This window comes from Myotis brandtii, unplaced genomic scaffold (genome assembly GCF_000412655.1).
Source record: "Myotis brandtii unplaced genomic scaffold, ASM41265v1 scaffold136, whole genome shotgun sequence".
Lineage (NCBI taxonomy): Eukaryota > Metazoa > Chordata > Mammalia > Chiroptera > Vespertilionidae > Myotis > Myotis brandtii.
In genome coordinates, this window is record NW_005354829.1 from 6,144,513 (window position 1) to 6,151,636 (window position 7,124).

A 7,124-nucleotide genomic window follows, 5' to 3' on the forward strand; every position below is an offset into this window, starting at 1 on the left:
ACCGAACCCTTTTTTGTAATGATGTTTACTTTGAATTTATATTAGTTCACACAAACACTCCATCCATGCTTTTGTTCCGGCCCTCTGGTCCAGTTTAAGAACCCATTGTGGCCCTCGAGTCAAAAAGTTTGCCCACCCCTGACTTAGATGCAACTCATGGATGACCTTTGTTTACCTGTGATATGGCCAGACACAGACTCACCAAATTCCTACTCTTCATCTCATAAATGATTACCATATTTTTCCGTGTATAAGATACCTCTATGTATAAGACACCCCCCACTTTTCCAAAATTCAGAAATCAATATAGTAAACATAAAACAGAACAAAATTTTATTTACCACAGGTAATGTTTACATACCAGTAGTATGATATTATGTAGCATATCACTTTATTCACCCTCTGTTGCACCATTGCTCTCTTCTTCATCACTATTAGTTCCAGACATATCAATTTCTCCAGCTTCTATTGTATCACTGCTGTCTTCTGAATCACTGTCTATATATGTGAGATCATCCTCATAAACTGGTGGCAATTTCTGAGCTAACTTTGTTCGTGTTCTCATGGCCAACCCTCCTCTCCTTATGAAATTGAAGCACCATTTTGCCTTTCCTGTAAAATCAACAGTGTTCATTTCGCTTGTAAACATTCTTGCCTGACATTGAATAAGCTTGGTTGACACACATAAGCCACTCTGGCGCTGCTCCATAAACCAAGTCTTCAGCCTCTGCTCCAAGTTTGCCCGTTTTGCTGGTTGTCCTCTTAAGGCCTTCTTTTTTGGCATCTTAAGGAGTTGTTCTTCCTGTTTTCTCCACTGTCTGATCATACACTCAGTGGGAGGAGGTCCAAATTGTCTCTCTGCAGCTCTGTTTCCATGCTCTTTTGCATAGCTGATTACATTCAGTTTGAATTTTGCAGAGTAAGACAATCGCTTACCGGTATTTATCTTTTTATTTTTTGACATCTTTATGGGCTCAGAATGCTAGGGTCCCTGTTGCATCTGTGTACTCTCCACCTCCACCTCCAATTAAGGCATCAGCTAACGTCAGTAACAATAAGGCTTGTGATTGGAGGAAGCCTGTTTAACAAGGTTTGGGCAGTTATACATCCCTATAGCTCCCTCCTTGGCTGACTTCCATGTATAAGATGCCCCTTGGTGTTCAGTCTAATGATTTTAGAAAAAAATAGCATCTTAATACACAGAAAAATATGGTAGATGACCTGTTAGTCCCCAATGGCCATTTAGAACAATACACTGGTTAATTAAACTTTGGTTAAGCTTCTCTCCATCCCCCAGGACTCTCCCCTTTGGTCCACCCTCAGCCTGAACCAACATACAACCTCTTCTGAAGAGCCCCACCTGAGAATGCTCTGATCTAGAGTAAAGCATTTTCAACTCTACTGTGCTATCCCTTTCATGCCATTTCCTCACACCCTGCTCTTACCTTATTTTCCCTTCTCTAGAAAAAAAAAACACTCTTTTGGTCTAATTCCTGAGATGTTTGCAGATCTTACAGTCAGAGCTTCCTCTCTGCTGCAAAAGTCTTCTTTTCTCCATTGCCATAGTGTCTCTACTGCTTTGCAGTTATAGGTCTCCCCTTACTATGTCCAGATTTGTTCTTTACTTGATGTATGATTACTTTCTAGGACTAGGGTTAGAGGACCATAGTTTATTTTCATTTTTAAAGAAAAAGTCCTAATTTGCTACAACTTAATTTATAAGGCTTAATGAGAATATTTATGGTTTGTTAAATTCCTCATTTTTCAACCTGACAGTAGTGTTTAAGAGGTAAACTACATGAATTTTCTATTGTGTTGCAGTCATTTCCCTCAGCTTTTAGCTAATAGCTTCTAGACAAAGTAGAAATTTCCATTTCTTATCAGCAATAACTAGAAATATAAACTATATCCAGTGTTGTCTCATGGCCCTCTGAAAATTCTCCAGGTTACTTCTTTGACTTTAAAGGACATGACTTTGTAGACATGATAAGCAGTGGAATAAAGAAATTTAAAAGTAATAGCTTTGGTTCCCTAGTGACTTGATTGCCTTTTTAGTTCCTTTTATATGTAAACCTCTTTAGAATTAAAATCATTGCAGAAAATGGCCCCTTAATAAGAACATTTGATCTTTCCAATTTAGAATAATGCAAAAGGATAGAACTAGCACAACTATATTAATTCCATAGGGGTAGGGGTGGTGTGGGCCCACGGAACTTCAATCTTACTCTAGCTAATATTTTGCTTTCTAATGTCTAATCTTTTTGTCAGGCATTCTACATGGATTTAAATCTACTCATTGAGCTTCACCTCCATTTTTCTCCTGCTTGTAAAATTATAGAGAGCAGAGCCTCCTTAATGAGAGTCAGCATATCAACAAAGGGTATTTAAAGGGCTTGAATTCTCAGAAAACTGGTTATGCTAATCAGTACAGACAATAAAATAATATTTAGTTTTATCTTTTTGAAAACTTCGAACAACTTTTTTTGTTATTACATCTACTATGGGTCCTATGGCATATAACAGTGTTTCTTACATAGGCTTGACCCCAGCCCTCCTGAATGGTGTAGTCCAATGGTCCATATATTCAACAGCCTTCATAGATTATTATTGTGCACTCCAGCTAGTAAACTACTGAGAGACCATCAGGGCACTAGTAGAATATTAGGGAGGCCAATAAGCATGTACTCTGCTATCTTAGCTGGTGTGTCTCAGTGGCTGAGTGTCCACCTATAAACCAGAAGGTCATGGTTCCATTCCCAGTCAGGGTACATGCCTGGGTTGGGGGCTCGGTCCCCAGTAGGGAGAGTGCAGGAGGCAGCCAACCAGTAATTCTCTCTCTCCCTCTTCCTCTCTGAAATCAATAAAAACATATTTTTAAAAATGCAGTCTGCTTTATGTAGAGTCCAATGGAACTTAAATGATTTTCTCTTCAGAACAATGCACCGGGAAACTATACATAATTTTGCATAAAATTCTGGGAAATTCAGATATTATTTTTGAGGCTGAAATCCATTTATAGTTTCTTAAAAAAAAAGATTTGTTGATCCCAAGGTAAAATAACTATTTTGGTCTATCTTATATTCATCTTATAGACAAGGAAACTGTCACCTAGAGGTTAATATTTTCACTAAAGTCACTCATACAGACAACATGTATTTTTAGTTTTCAACAATTTAAAAGTCAAATTTGACTAGGTTCTAGGCAAGCAGGCAATGTGATTTTCAAATAATTTATTCTAAGATAGTTTTTTACTCTAATGCAAATGTAAAGATCAGTCAGTGAATTTAGCTTGTGAATTCAATTTGAGACTAAATTAACTTTTTCCCTAGACACCGTTTTTACTTATGGAGCTACTTAATACTGACTTTGAGGCCATTACAATTAATTCTGCTAGTTGCATTCTATTTTAGTCTCAACATAAAGTCCATTAACTCATATTGATGAAAATTGTATTTTTTTATTCAGGGTGCGGTAGGAATTAACTTATCATGCTAAATTCAGTTTTCTGGAATTAAAGAGCAAAATGGGAAGTATAATTCTAGACATTCTTATAGTCATACTTTTCCCTATCCTCCTCAATTTTAGTAAGACATGTACTGGTGAATATCCTTTTAGTCATGTTAATGCAACTCAGTGCTAAAAATCCAGGAGGACGAAAATGTAATGACTTCCTAAATGTAGAGGATGTATGAACACATGTGGAATAACTTTCAAGGGAGGAAGGCCAATGTAGGGCACATCAATGAATCACAGAAAGTACTAGATAGTTTCTAATAGGAAGAGAGAAATGGGGGGGGGGGGGGGGAGGGGAGGGGAGGGGAGGGGAGGAGGGGAGAGGGAGATATTAGGGAACAGAGTTCAGCACAAAGTAGAAGTTTCAACCTGGCACCGCAGTTTCTTCTATCATTATTTGTCTGGGAGATCCTCATATGCCTGCATTCCCGCCCCCATAAATTATCCTAAATTATATTCCAAATTTAAATGATGCTAAATATTGGTAGTAACTGTGTACACCTGTGCTTCACTGTTGGATGTTCCTGCTCTGATGTACTTTATAAGCATTTACAACTTTAATGAGGCTGTTTATTTGTAATTGGTCCCTCTAGGAACTATTGCTGCATTTCATCCAATTTGAGTTATTTTCATCCAATCTCTAGAGATGTCATTTGGAATAAAAGATATGAAGCTGCTTGTGATCTGGAAGAAAGATAGACATTTAACAATGACAAATAAATGACCATACTCTAATCCAGCCTTCAAGATTTTACGTTTATTTTTCCCCCACCACTGATCTTTGTCTTAACTGGCTACCTCCAATCAATCAGAATAAAAGAGGGAGTGGGGGTCTCCAAGTCAAGAATATCTAAGTTATTACCTTTTTTCCTTGACTTCCTTGAAAAAGAAGGAAAAATGTTAGATCGAACCTCATGTGATTATTAGTGAGGGTGCAATGAGATAAGGGACGTTAACAAAGCTTTATATTTTGGAAATGGTTATATAAACATATTCTGAAATCTGAGCATATTTTTAGTTTTCAAAGGTACTCCGTAACTTCTCTCCTTTTTTGAAGGCACAGAATCAGATACATCTATGGGCTCTGATTTCCTTCATCTTTTTCTTTTCTGTGTTCACTCAGATTAGCACAAGTCCTTTTGGACAGTGATCAGGTTTTCATCCGCGTTTCTTCTGTTATGGGACTGTAATGTATTTCTCTCAAATAGCTGTTTGGATTCTTGTTTTATTTCCTGAGTCCTTCCTTTTCAGACAAGAATACTTTTTAATCTCATCATGTGGTCTTACAGTTTTGGTTTTGTGTTCTACTTTTATTGTCTTTTCAGTTTCTTCTGATCATTCCATTATGTTTTATTCCAAAATGAGCTCATTTTGTTTTTTTATTTTGGCTATATTTCTTTCTTCTGTTTCTCTCTACCTTCGGTTCTTTCCTCCTTTCTTTTTTTTATACACTGTAGTCTTTCTTACAGATGTCACGTTTCTGTGCTGCACGATTTGTCACTTGCTCATATGCAAGTTGGCCAGCCCTTGACTTACTCTATCTTGAAAGCAATTTTCCTTTGTAACAAGTACTTTCCTACTTACCTGGGACTGTTTGTCCCCCCTCCAAGCTCTAGTGTGAGGGACGTTTTATTCTGTTTTTGCAGTCTGAGTGCATGGGAGCGGCTCAGTTTGGTATTCTGGTCTTTCTTCTAAGATTCTGGCAAATGTCCCCGGCCAGGATTTATGGTACCAGTTATTTTTAAAAGAAGAATAACTTTGGGCTTCTAGTTATTACCACATTTCTGAGAGGGACACTGGAAAATGTCAGAATTTGACACTTGTCTTGCCTCTGCTAGAATCTTGTGCCTTATGTAAAGGCTCCTACTCTCCATAATTTATTTTTTCACTTTTCTCCAGTGCCTACTTGTTTCCTTAGTTCACATCTTAACAAATGCAAGTGTAATAATGGGAAGTCTCAAAGTTGTGTCACTTATCTTTCTTGGTGTTAATTCTGAAAGTGGTATGTCTGTATGCGTGTTGTGTGTGTCTGACTGCATATTTTGGATGTGGTGTGAAGGCTGGATTAAGGTACCAGAATCTTCATTATTTTTTTTTTTGAATGAGGTTGTGTTCTTCTTAATTACCATAATGAATTTTTCCCTTTATGACTTGTTGCTTTATACTCATTTCATTAAACATTGGGGATAATAATTCAATAGTTGGAGATCCCTCTATCACCTTTCCTACACTCCTGTGTATTTCTTAGTTATTTATAAATAAACCCAATGATGTCAGGAATGACATCTATATTCTTTTTATAACTTCACCAATGGAATTCTGTGGCTTCCCTGACCCCACATAGAGCCTTTTACCTGTAGAATGGAAAGTTCACATTATGCTTGCATGTCCTTTTGTTGATATATTCAATCATTTCATACTCTCCTGCTAATCACCATGGTAAAATATTCCACAAAGGTAGAAGCTCTGACACTGGCGGGGTGTCGGTAAGGAATACCCTTTGGCATGATGAGCTAACTAGGTGAAAGCCGAATGCAAAGATGGGGAAGTGAGAAGAATATCTTCTCCTTTACAGTGGGGAATGATGAATTATTAAAACCTCATCTGAGGCAGAAAGAACAACTAAACTTTTCAGTAAATCAAGCATTTTCTTTCATTTATTATTCTGACTAATATGGAAACAGAATAACCTAGGTAAATATGTAAGAACGCAGGAAGTTTAGAAAGGGGGATCTTTTGGCATCTGGAATCAATTTCCATCCACATTTGATTTGCAGTATCACTTAAGGTCAAATGAACCAAGCTCTCTAATATTTAAAGTAAAAGGTAAAAGAAAATTGTCAATATCCCAGCATGGAGTGGTGTCTACCTATTGGGCTTGTACTTACCTTCAGACATGGTTAAATGCCTTCATTGCATTCTTTGCACTCTGTATCTTCTTTTGACTTACTCAGAAAATTTGATTCCATAAGAGAAAAATGTCACTCCTTCCAAATAAAACTTCCATGCAGGTGTTTCTTAAAAAAAACAACAACCATGTCAGTTTGACAAATGCTATAAAATAATAAACCTCTCATTTATTATACAGTCGTTCTCTTCCTCTGAATAACAGTAAATTGATGCGAGGAAGGGAGGAGGGGTTGAATAATAGATCCAGAGCAGATGCATTTCACATTGTTCTCTGAAGAATGGCTCTGTAGTTGAGAATAACACCTCTCTCTCCAAAAGTATGATTGAGGCAAGGCAGTATTTTACCCAGACAGCAATTAGCAGGGAGAGTGATTCCTAAGTGATTTTTTATACTGAGGGAATCCTTTAATACTCCTTACCAAATCCACTTATTGATTAAAAAAATATCTAACATCACTTCATTGTGTGAAGTATTTCAATCTAGATTTTATTAAGTACTAGAGGCCCAGTGCACAAAAATTTGTGCACTCGGTGGGGAGAGGGGGTCCCTCGGTGGGGAGAGGGCCTGTGCCCTCTCTCAGTCTGGGACCCCTCGGGAGATAATGACCTGCTGACTTAGGCCTGCTCCTGGGTGGCAGAGGGCAGGCCCAATCCCTAGGTGCAGCCCCTGGTCGGGCTCAGAGCAGGGCCGATTGGGGAGT